The sequence below is a fragment of the Cicer arietinum genome, chromosome 6 (genome assembly GCF_000331145.2).
Source record: "Cicer arietinum cultivar CDC Frontier isolate Library 1 chromosome 6, Cicar.CDCFrontier_v2.0, whole genome shotgun sequence".
NCBI lineage: Eukaryota > Viridiplantae > Streptophyta > Magnoliopsida > Fabales > Fabaceae > Cicer > Cicer arietinum.
Window position 1 is genome coordinate 12451678 of NC_021165.2, and position 6000 is coordinate 12457677.

A 6000-nucleotide genomic window follows, 5' to 3' on the forward strand; every position below is an offset into this window, starting at 1 on the left:
ATCTTTGAAAAATATATTTTACTGAAAAAATAATTCATGACTATTATAATTTTGAAGATTAAATTGACTGATATTTTAATGATTCAAAAACTAATTTAAGTTTTTTTTATTGAGTGAGAGATTAAAATGATAACATCTTATATTCAATTAAAAGATAATAATATATATACATTTAATTATTTAATGTCATATGTTTTTTGTATTTTAATTATTTTTACTTTTACAGTAATGGTATCCAAAATAAACTAAAAGTAAAAAATATTTTTTCTTAAAAATAATTAATTATATATTTAAATCTAAAAATAATATTTGTTGTTAGATATTTCTTTTATCAAAATAACATTCATTAACACACGAAATTAATTGAGTTGAGTTCTTTCTCTCAATTTCTACTTTATTGGGAGAAAGACAGGTATGAATTTAAAAAATATATAATGGATCTTCATATTATCCTCATTGTTTTAATTTTTTTTTGTTTCTATCATTTCATTGTATCTATTTCTCGTTAGACAATAAAAAGACAGAAAATTAAAAGTCTCTTAAATTAACGTGACTTTGACGTATAATAGTCTAGTTAATGTTACATGTATTATAGTCCTAAACTTTAATTTTTAAAAAAAAAATTATTTGAACAGATATATTAAAAAATAATAAATTTAGATTGATTTAGTTTTATTTTACTTTTTATTTATTAAGTAAAAAATAATATTTTTAAAGGTATAAAAATGTATTAACCATATTTTTTATTTTTTTAAAGAATAGCATAAAAGTAAAATGGTTAAAAGACTAAAGATTACAGATGAAAATAGTATACTTTAAAAATGTATGCATTTATCCTTCCTCCATCTCTTAACTTTGATTTTTTTAAAATTTGAACACACATATTAACAAATAACAAATTTAGATTGGTTTACTCTATTTTATCATTTATTTATTAAATAAAAAATCATTTAATACATATTTTTAAAATTTTAAGAGTATAAAAAAAATATTATTAATTATAAATTAATTTTAAAAGAAATCAAAATTATAAAATAAAAATAAAATATTTGAAGGACAAAAAATAAAGACGAAAGAAATATCTTTTGTTTATCCACAAATTATAGAAATGAAAGAAATCAGAGATGATAGGCATTGAGAGATTTTATCCCTTTAGTTAATAACAACGATTCTTTTGGAACAATGTCTACCGAAGTCAAACAGAAAGTAGGGTAATAAGTAATAACGATGACCTTGCGCTCACATACACTTATTTTTAATTTGTTTAAAATTAATAACATTAAGAATCATATAAACTATGTAATGATTGTTATAAGTTAATTTTATATATGTAAAAAATTAATAATTAGGAGTAGTGATTTCATGTAATCTTAATTAAGCACCCCATATAATATTTGATTAATCATAAGATAATGGAATCAAAATGAAACAATTAATTACAAGTTGGGGGAACTAGGACTCATATAAATTGTTTAATTAAAATTAGATGATTTAAATTTCAAATTTTAAATTTTAAATACATAATTAAAATCCAATTTTAAAATTTAAACAGTCTAATTTTAATAAAAAAAATATACTAACTTCAGTGCAGTGAATTGAACCAAATCCGAATTGATGGAAGTCATGACATTCCAACATAGCTAGACATGTAACATGTTGTTCTAGGTTGAATCATGTGTGCACTCTATGAATGGTAATTAAATTGTAGAACCAGAGATTTGGAATAGTGTGCAAGAGATATTATTTCTTGAAATTTGAGCAGCCATGTGCAGGTCAGCTACTTTCTCCAACCCTATATATTCAGACAAAATACCGTAAACAATGGTCAACAAAACTAGCACCAACACACATGCTTTAGGTTTAGGTTTAGTTTACAATACTTAGGTTAAGGTCTTTTTTTTACTAAAAAACACAAGTTTTCTTTATTTATTACTTTCTCCATCTAATTATAAATGTCGAGCATATTTCTTAAAAAATATTATTTATTTAATTATGAAATAATTTAATTTTTTCAAATAAAATATATTATTAAAAATAGTCAAATGAAATATATTATTAAAATACTATACTAAAATAATTAGATAAATTAAAATATAATAAATTAATTTTTTTTATTATAGAAATGACACTTATAATAAGATGGAAAGAAGAAGTATGTTTTATATAATTAATGGTCAACAAGACATAAGGATACTTGGTTGTGCGTGTATTTAATTTTATAATATCTTAACGATTCCAAATTCATATAGATAGGTGAAAACAACAAAACATTCATACGCCTTGAGTCCTAACTTTTAATATATATACTTTATTTGATTTTATATATAAGAAAAAATATATCTTATACCTTTAAAGAAAAGTTGTTAAGTTTATTTAATTTCTTTAAAATAATAAAAAAAATCATTGCAATTTCGTTGTTCTATGTAAAATTTTGTTTGATGAAAATAAAATACATTATTAAAAAATTAAAATCTATATTAATTAAATAATATTATAATTTTTTTTTTATATCTAAGACCACTTAATATGATTTTTGTTGTTTTTATTTGAAATTGAAGATAGCGAATAATACTATGTAAATATGTGAAAATATTTATACTTTAGCGCAATAACTAATTAATATTTTGCAAGAGAATCAAACTACGAATTCTATATTTAAAAATGATATTTTTACAATTCATTTTTTTTTTTAAATTCCAAAATACAAAATCAAAAAATTTAAACCGCATTTTTCTTCCTAGAATACAACGATATTATACTTCATGTAGATTCCAAACTATTGCTCTAAAACAATTATGCAAACTACTACATTTCTCTCTAATTATAAACATCAATCGACAAAAAGTGTGTCCCTTATTATAAGTCTCATTACTTTGTCTTAGAATATAAAAAATTAGGTAAAAATATAACTTCAGTCCTTTAGCTCAATTTTCGATTAGATATTTTTATTTTTTATTTTTTTTGATTTAATTATTTAAGTTACATTTGTTTGCACCATTAACCTTTAAGATATATTGAATTACGCATGTGGTCCTTTAAGTTTGAAAATTTTCTCGAATTACTATCATGAAATATAGATCTTTATTATATTCTTTTTAAGGCTACACGTGTGCTTAAATTATTATAGAGAAAATCAAGAAATATATATCATTTATAAAATTTGATAAATGTTTTCTAAAGAATTAATATGAGAGACAATTAGGTTCAACATTTGATAGAGTTTCAAATGATCAGAAGCGATCAATTGAACTAAGTATAAATTCAATTAAACTTGTTTTTGTCTTAAAAGATATAGTAAATTTTATCATAATTAACTCAAACAACTGTGAAGTCTAGGTTCGAACCGGAACAAGACATCCAACATAACATTATCAGCATTTGTCAATTGAGTTAAACTTATATGCGTATTTTTTTGCTAGAAAAAATTTATTGAATACATCAATACATATAATATTTTAATCATTTTTCTATACAAAATAAACATATTAATTACACTATCAACTTCTTTTAATAAGAGTGAAATTTGTAATTGAGGTAGTATATTATAGCGAAGAGTATGCATACTAAACTATTATTTATGCCTTAATTGCCTCAGTGTTTAGGGTTTTATAGTTCGATATCACAACTAGAATTTCACTATTAAGTTCTTAATATTAGGCTTTTATTGTAATAATTTTTTAAAATCTCTTCTATTATTTCGTTATTTTTTGTGGGCTTAAATGAGAGGCTCATATAGCTAATTTTTTTGTCAATCTAAATATTTTTTTTGAAAAAAATTTTAAATTTATTTTTGTCGAATAAAAAATTTTCAAAAAAAAAGTTAAAATATTTTAAAAAATTTTGAGAAAAAAAAATTGTTGAAATTATTTTATAAAAAAAATCGAAAGATAAATTTAAAAAAATAAGCCTATAGATTCCATTTAGCCCGCAAAATTTTAGGAGTTTTTTAACTTTAAAGTTTTTTTTTTTCTTGAGACTATAATAACTATAAAATTTTTTATCTCTCAAATATATAGACTGAGACCAATAATTAGTAGACTTATAAAATTGACGACTCTAATCACATTCGTGGAGTCAAATAAAACTATATGCATGATGGCAAAATTCTCTCTCAAAAATTGTGTTATGGCATGGTTAAAATAAGCAACGTCAATCAGTAAATTGTCTTCAAGCACTCAAAATTCAATCATATTCACACGCTATGGCTTTCAGACGTTGGCTTGTCTTTCATTATGAAAATTAAATCTATTTTCTTCGTTGTGCTATGATTTAGTGGAACTGTGTTCAATCCCATTAGTTTCAACAACAAAAAAATCATTATATTTGTCACAAAAGAATTCATAACGAGTTTATATATTATCCTTGAGGAGTCTATGGTTTTAGTTTTGGATAGCGACATCGAAAAAGATATATCTAACAGATTTAAGGTTATGATAACTAATATTTTCTCTTCTTCTTCTTTTTCTTCTTCTTCTTCTTCTAAATGATGTTTTCTTTGTTGAGTCAAATGCACTGGAGAAATGGCGATAACACTAGATGATGATTCCTCTCTTCTAAATGATGTTTTCTTTCTTGATACAAAATATTTCTCAGATGTTTTAATGATAAGAAAATTATTTCAAAGATTCTGATTATACATGTTATCTAATTTGTGTTCTTGAGTATATCAAATTTAGAAAACGGGTTACTCACCTTCTTGATCAAGAGTTTTTACACATATTTACTATGTCTTATATGTGAAAGGATAAACTAAGTGGAGGATGAAAGTATAACATCTGTGAGAAAAGGATAAAACAATACTAAAGAAAGGTTTTCAGAAAGACAAACAATGCTGAATAAGAGGATGAATATATGTCCTCTATGTCAAAGGATAAGCAAAACAAAAGAGATGATGAACTTTTGTCTTTCATTCATCCTTATGCATGGGAAAATGAGTAAAAGTACCAAAGTACAAAAAGTGTTTTCGTTGACTAAAAAAGCAAGACCTTAACAATTGTTGGAAAAGGAAAAAGTCAAAAGCACAAGTCACATCATAATTCATGGAAGCTCAATCCCCCTATCTGAGGACGGACTGGAAACTCATCCTCTTAGCTTTTGTCTTACAAAGGCAAATGGATGACATTTTTGCAATTCCAAATAAAGACCATGGACAATTAATCAAGACTCCAACGGATACTTTGTACTTCTATTTGTAACTGAAGCATCATCACCTCTATAAATTAAGATGAACTCATCCTCATCAAATATACACAACTCATACAAAAGAGAAATACTAAAAGTTGTGAAGAGCACACTCGTCCTCTTATAATACTTTCTATTGTTCTCAACTATATCTTAGAAATCATCCTCTTAGAAAGTTTATTAGAGTGAAAGAATCATACACTTACCAAAACTCTCAAAATTTGTATATCCTCAAGTTAATACAAACTTGGTAATAGTTGTAAATCAAGAAGAAAAAATTGTAAGTCTGTTCAGGGTAAGAAATACATAGTGAAAAAGAGTTCCGTTAGAGGACAAACCTTTTTTAGCCATAGTGAAAACTCACAAGTTAGTGAGGACTGGATGTAACCCATTTTGGGTGAACCAGTATAAATTTGGGTGTGTCATTTCTATAATCTCTACTTATTATTTTTTCCTAATATATTATTTTTTCTAACTCATATTTTTAGCTTCAAACATTTATCCTCTAAAAACTATATTCAATCCTCTCACAGAGGATACAATTTTAAAAGGATAAGAAAATTCTAGAAAACTACAATATCTCTATTCAATCCCCCTTACAGTGATATTTTAACTACTTTATCATTTCTTCTGCATATACCCATCACCGGAGAATTCTTTAGTGTTAATATATTTAACAAAGATGGGAGTGCAAATTTATTAGTTAAATTGCTTGGAGTTATTGAGACTTCTGCTCATGTTGAGTTTAATGTAGGAAGCATAGAGGAGCTTATGCATTTTTTTGAGAATATTTTGGATTTGTTTAACAATATTTGGTTA